Source organism: Rutidosis leptorrhynchoides, chromosome 11 (assembly GCF_046630445.1).
Source record: "Rutidosis leptorrhynchoides isolate AG116_Rl617_1_P2 chromosome 11, CSIRO_AGI_Rlap_v1, whole genome shotgun sequence".
NCBI classification, from domain to species: domain Eukaryota; kingdom Viridiplantae; phylum Streptophyta; class Magnoliopsida; order Asterales; family Asteraceae; genus Rutidosis; species Rutidosis leptorrhynchoides.
This window is the reverse complement of record NC_092343.1, coordinates 356,551,297-356,558,576: the sequence shown is the minus strand read 5'-3', so window position 1 is coordinate 356,558,576 and position 7,280 is coordinate 356,551,297. Positions and strand designations below refer to the sequence as shown.

At 33.2% G+C, this 7,280-nt stretch overlaps 1 non-coding gene across 1 annotated transcript; it reads left to right on the top strand.

Annotated features, from left to right (window-relative positions):
* The first annotated feature begins 3,404 nt into the window (after nt 1-3,404).
* On the top strand, nt 3,405-3,511 carry LOC139878915 (small nucleolar RNA R71). The gene has a single exon (XR_011769777.1). It is a non-coding gene; the product is annotated as a small nucleolar RNA R71 (small nucleolar RNA).
* The last annotated feature ends 3,769 nt before the right edge of the window (nt 3,512-7,280 follow it).

Genomic DNA, 7,280 nt, shown 5'->3' with positions numbered 1-7,280 from the left:
AACTTCTAATTCAGGATTTTCAAGATGAGAAAGATGATCAGCGGCGAGATTTTTTGCTCCCTTTTTGCCTCGGATCTCAATATCGAACTCTTGTAAGAGTAAGATCCAACGGATTAATCGTGGTTTGGCATCTTGTTTTGAAAATAGGTATCTAAGAGCAGAATGATCAGTATAGACCACCGTTTTAGCTAGAACGAGATATGAACGAAATTTGTCAAAAGCAAAGACAATAGCAAGGAGTTCTTTTTCAGTAGTTGGGTAATTCGTTTGTGCTCCTTGTAACGTCTTACTAGCGTAATAGATAGGTTGAAATTGTTTTTCAATCCTTGAACCTAAAACGGCTCCCATTGCAAAATCACTTGCATCGCACATGAGTTCAAATGGCAGATTCCAATTTGGAGTTATCATGATCGACGCATTAGTGAGTTTTTCTTTAAGAATATTAAAAGATTTGATGCATTCATCCGAAAAGATGAATGGAGCATCCTTTTCTAGGATTTTATTCATAGGAGTGGCAATTTTAGAAAAATCTTTTATGAAATGTCGGTAAAAACCGGCATCAACTCCTCTAACATTGGTGGGATGTAGAAGTTTAGTAATTACATCTACTTTAGCTCTATCGACTTCAATTCCTTCCTTTGAAATTTTATGACCAAGAACGATGCCTTCTCTAACCATGAAATGGCATTTCTCCCAATTAAGAACTATATTTGATTGCTCGCATCTAATAAGCATCCGTTCAAGATTAACTAGACATATTTCAAAAATACCACCGAAGAATGAAAAGTCATCCATGAAAACTTTCATGCATTCTTCTATCATGTCGTGAAAAATCGCCATCATGCACCTTTGAAAGGTTGCAGGGGCGTTGCAAAGTCCAAATGGCATGCGTTTTTAAGCAAAAGTACCATAAGGGCATGTGAATGTGGTTTTCTCTTGGTCCTCGGGTACGATTGGAATTTGAAAGTATCCAGAGAAACCGTTAAGAAAATAATAGTAACTGTTTCCGGCTAACCTTTCCAATATTTGATCAATGAAAGGTAAGGGAAAGTGAACTTTTCTGGTGGTGTCATTTAGTTTTCTATAATCAATACAAACACGCCATCCCGTTACAGTCAAGCTCATTTTTTTCATTTGTGATGACAGTCATGCCACCCTTCTTAGGTACACATTGAACTGGGCTTACCCATGGACTATCAGAGATTGGATAAATTAAACATGCATCTAGCAGTTTAATAATTTCTTTCTTAACAACATCTTGCATATTAGGATTTAGTCTTCGTTGGCGTTGCACATATGTTTTATGACCTTCTTCCATAAGGATTTTATGTGTGCAATACGAAGGGCTTATACCTTTTATATCATGAATCTTCCATGCAATAGCTGGTTTATGAGCTTTTAGCACAGAAAAGAGTCGAGATTTTTCATTTTCAGTAAGAGAAGACGATATTATTACAGATAATTCAGATTCACCATGTAAATAAGCGTATTCCAAATGATTTGAAAGTGGCCTTAACTCTAATATCGGTGGTTCTTCTATCGATGATTTGTATCGATATCTGTCTTCCTCTTTTAGCATTTGAAGTTCTTCTGTTGTTGGTTCGTATTCATTAGCCATAAATGTAGCTAATATTTCAGATTCATTAATTGGTTCAGTTCCTTCTCCTAAAGAACATTCTCCTGTTCCTTGTAATTCTAGAAATTCTTGTAACAATTCTGCATGTGAATCTATAGTTTTAATATAATAACATGTATCATCTACAGATTGCGGTTGTTGCATGGCTCTATCAACAGAAAAGGTAACACTCTCGTCCTCTATACTTAGGGTCAGTTTCTTACCAAACACTTCTATTATTGCTTTAGCCGTGTTTAAGAATGGTCTTCCTAATATGAGAGGAACTCGAGAATCTTCTTCCATGTCCATAATAACAAAGTCTACTGGAAATACTAAAGTACCAACATTAACTTGCATGTTCTCCATTATCCCTCTAGGATATTTTACTGATCGATCGGCTAGTTGTATGCTTCTTCGTGTTGGTTTCAATTCTCCGAGGTCTAGTTTAGCGTATAGTAAATATGGCATTAGATTTATACTAGCACCTAAATCTGCCAATGCTTCTATTGAACTAAGACTACCCAGAAAACATGGAATTGTGAAACTTCCTGGATCTGATAATTTTTCTGGTAGCTTATTCAACAGCACTGCAGAACAATTTTCATTCATAGTAACAGCCGAGAGTTCTTCCATTTTCTTTCTATTTGTGATTAGATCTTTCAGGAATTTAGCATATCTTGGCATTCCTGAAATCACATCAATGAAAGGAAGATTGACATTTATTTGTTTAAACATATCCAAAAATTTGGATTGCTCGGCTTCAAGTCTTTCTTTTCTCATTTTACTCGGGTAAGGTAGTGGTGGTTGGTATGGTTTAACATAAGGTTTAGCCTTAACTGTGTTATCTTCATTAACCTTTTCAACTACTGGTTCTTTTTCCTTTTCTTGCTCAGGATGTGGTGCCTGCGTAGTAGGAATAGAGTCATCAGAAATTACAGGTATTTTAGGTGGTTAAAGTGTAATACCACTTCTTGTGGTAATGGCTTTAGCTGTTTCATTTCGGGGGTTAGCATTTGTATCACTAGGTAGACTCCTCGGTTTTCTTTCTCCAATTAACCTGGCTAGGTTACTTACTTCTTGTTTCAGATTTTGGATAGAAGCTTGTTGATTTCTAAATGCTTGAGCATTTTGTTCATTAGTTTGTTTCTGAGATGTGAAAAACTGTGTTTGAGATTCAACTAGCTTCGACATCATATCTTCTAAATTTGGCTTTTTATCATCGGTTTGTGGTGGTTTAACTAGAAAAATAGGTCTTTGCTGATTGTAAGTATTATTAGATACTTGTTGATTGCTAGGACCTTGTTGGTTATTGTATGGAACATTTCGGTTATAATTCTGATTTTGATTGTAGTTTGGTCTTGGCGGTTGATAATTATTCTGATAATTATTTCCAGGCCTTTGGTTCATGTATGAAACATTCTCTCTTTGTTCCATTGTTTGTTCAATACTGAGACAATCTTTTGTCAAATGTGGTCCTCCACACTGCTCACAACTAACTCATATTGCGTGAATATCTTTAGTCATCTTTTCCATTCGTCTTTCGAAAGCATCTAACTTTGCGAAAATGGAATCAAAGTCATGTCTAGAATCGGCTCTAGCCGCTTTAGATGATCTAACGATGTCTTTTACTTGATGCCACTCATGTGAGTGGGAGGCTGTGTTATCAATAATTTTGTAAGCTTCAGTTGCGGTTTTCTTCATAATGGAACCATCAGCTGCTATGTCGATGTCTTTTCATGTAGTAATGTCGCACCCTTGATAGAATATTTGTACTATTTGATAAGTGTCTAAACCATGTTGAGGACATCCTCTTAATAACTTTCCAAATCTTGTCCACGCCTCATATAGAGTTTCATTTGGCTTTTGTGTAAACGTAACAATTTCTCCTTTAAGTTTCACAGCTTTAGATGCCAGAAAGAATCTTTTAAGAAATTTCTCAACTAAAACATCCCATGTGTCAATCGCCCCTTCAGGTAACGATTCTAACCAATCTTTGGCTTCTCCCTTTAAAGTCCAGGGAAATAACATGAGATAGATCTGTTCATCCTCAACTTCTCTGATCTTAAATAGAGTACAAATTCTATTAAAGGTACGAAGATGTTCGTTTGGATCTTCCTTCGGCGCACCACTAAATTGGCATTGATTAGTTACCATGTGTAGGATTTGTCCTTTGATTTCATAATCTGGCGCATTAATGTCTGGTTGAGTAATTGCATGACCTTGGCCAGTGCGTGTAGCCCTCATTCGGTCTTCCATACTTAGAGGTTCCTGATTTTCCATGATTGAATTCGTTGAATCTGAATCACTAGAGGATTCTGATTTAATGGTTTCTTCCTCGACAATTTCTGGTTGAATGATTTGTGGTTCAGGAGGAATGATTAGTGGTTCAGGATCCTTGAATTGTCCCTGAATATCTTCCGGGTTCTCAATTGTGAGGTCGGGTTCAAAAAATGGATTATCGGAAATTTGAATTGGAGTACTTGGTTGACTAGATGACGATTCTAAAGAAAAATCAACGGCGACAATATTGGCTAGATGTCTTGATCGAGTTACAGGAGGTGAACGTATGAAAGGTGGTGAACGTTTTGCTCGGTGCATTCACTGAATATCCTATTAGTTATAAAAAAAATTATATAAGTTATCAAATTAATAGACTTTTCTGATTTTGCCCACGTTTCGAATAGCCAATAGATGCAGCAGGTAGCCAGGACCCTTTAAATCGGAAGCCCACAACTCGCCACTAACAAATCCAACTATTACTACGAACCAGAAAATTTTGGATTTCTATCAATTTAACCGCTTAAAATAATTTTTTTCGTCGAAATTTGAAGAAGATAAAAAAAAATTTTATGTCCTAAAAACTAGAGCGTCGAGAAATAAGAGGAAGAAAAAGAGTGCTTCGAAAAACGTCGAAAAATAAAAGGTCGAAAAATAATAATAAGAAAGTAAGCGTCGAAACTTAAAAATCTAAAAATTAAATATTAAAAATTGGGTCTAAAGGAATTAAAGCTTAAAAGGAATTCTATATCCAAAAAGGCAATAACTTAATTAGGCACTAAAATCTATTAAATATTAAAGCGATAAGTGACGTCGTAAAATTCTAAAGCGCCTAAATCTTAATCTAAAGAAAAAGCACTTAAGGGATTTTACGGCAAAGCCTAAAAATCTAGGAATATAAAATAACTACGGCAAAAACTAATCTTAAAACTAATTCCGAACGAAAAATATACAATATACGAGTTAAACGAATAAAAAGATACAAAATATAAAAATAAAACTTAAAGTTATAAAATATAATTTTTATAAAAATATTATTTTTATATTATTTATTAAAAAGGTACTAATTTATAACTTAATAAAACTAATTAAAACTTTAATTAAAAACTAATACTAATTATTATTAAATTAAAACCCTAATTCTAATTAATTAATAATAATAATTAATTAAACCGTAACCCTAATTCGTCGGCTGAGGTTTCAGAACTGTCCCATCAGCTCATGCGATCGCATGAGATTAGGGTTAAAAAGCTATGCGATTGCATGGACTCGGATACGAGGCCTTTGTTGTTGGGCTGCTACAGTTTCGGCCCGAATACTTTTAATTTTAATTTGATTTTTAATTTATAAAAATAATATATAAGTAATATTTATTATAAATAAATTTATATTTTTAAGAACTAAAAATAATACTTTTATACCTTTATATAAATTAAATAAAATATATTTTCTTTTTACTTAAACACTTAAAAATATAGAAAAATATATTTTTTATGTTTTTATATTTTTTAAAACTTATATATTTTTACAAAAATAGCTTAAAAACTAATAATTTTTTTTTATAGCATTCTATGGTGTTCTCCGGCAGCGGCGCCAAAAATACTTGATGTGTGCGAGGTGTAGTACGAAATACTATTATTTTTATTACGAAATATGAAGAAATATTACACAAGTTTTATTTAATTTATTTACAGATGGGATATACCTAAACCTTGCTACAACACTATAAGCAGTGTACCTAATCGTAGAGTAGTATAGTTTTTAGTAAGTCCGGTTCGTTCCACAGGGAGACGGCTTATTTTACACTATATTTTAAACAACTATATTTGTACAAAATATATATATTACAATTATTATTATTATAAAAAGGGGGGTTTTACCATTTAATGACTGGTTTGTCGATTTTATATTTTAAGCGTAAAGATAAATGACGATAATTAAAGTGCGTAAAGTAAATAACGATATTTAAATGACGATAAAATAAATAACAATAATTAAAATGACAATAAATAAAAGTACGAGGAAATATGAAATAAAATATATTATGCTTATTTAAAATTTCGTACTCATGATGTTTGACGTGTTAATTTTAATTTATTACCATGGGTTAATTGTCCTTTGTCCTGGATTATTCGATATGTCCATCTGGTTTTTTCCATAATAGTCCATCGGTCATAATTATAAAGTGCGAGAGTCTTCGCCAATTTAACCTTATACCCGAAGTCAAATATTCAAACTAATTGGAGATTCAAACTGTAACAAGGTCTTAATACTTTGTTTAATGAATACACTAGGTTATCGACTGCGTGTAATCCAAGGTTTTAATACTTTGTTAACAATTACACCAATTACCCTTGAATGTAATCCACCCCTGTTTTAATGAGTCCATTGACTATTAATCCATCCCGTGTCCGGTCAAATGAATAATTATTAGTATTTATAGATATCCCGCCCACCATACCCAGTCAAGCGTATGTGGTTATATATAAACACATCAAATTATAAATCTCTATATTAAATCAACGAGATATCATTTAATTAATATAAAGCCCATTAATAGCCCATAGTCCAATTTCCAAAAGTGTCGGTCTTTTGTCCAAACCCCAATTATGGTCCAAAGCCCAATAACCCCATCTTAATATTTAGTCCAACATCACGATTACTTCGGCTTAAATAAACATAATAATAACTTAGCTACGAGACATTAAATTAAAAAGGTTGAACATAACTTACAATGAGTATTAATCGCATAGTGTTACACGGACAGAATTTCGACTTACAAACTTAAAACATTCGCTACTATAACCTTATTATTATTAACTTAATATTAAAATTAAAATTAAAATTAAAATATAAATATATATTGAGAGAGTAAGAGATAAGATTGAATATGGTGTGTGTAACTCGTCCGAATTCTGGCCAATTTATAGACCTGACTAGTCTTTCCGCTCCATGCGATCGCATGGAAAATGTTCCTCCTGGCCATGCAATCGCATGGCCGCCATCCACTGGGCACATATGATTCCAAAACGTGGGCTGCTCGTATTTAAATATTATATAATATATATAATTTTATATAATTATATATATATTATATTATATTCTTGTGCATCGTTGACTTGTAATTTTAGGTCCGTTTTCGCGCGTTGATAGTTGGCTCAGGTCCCAGTTCCGGATTTTCGAACGTCCTTTCGTACGATTTAATATTTTATACTTTGCGTTTCGCGGCTCGTACTCTTGTAACTTTTAGACGTTTCTCAGCAATAATTTGAACCATTTGGATTGTACTTTGTACTTTTTAGCTTTTTGGTCGTTTGCGTCTTTAAATCGTCGAATCTGTCTTTTGTCTTCACCTTTTATTATTTAAACGAATATCACTTGTAAATAG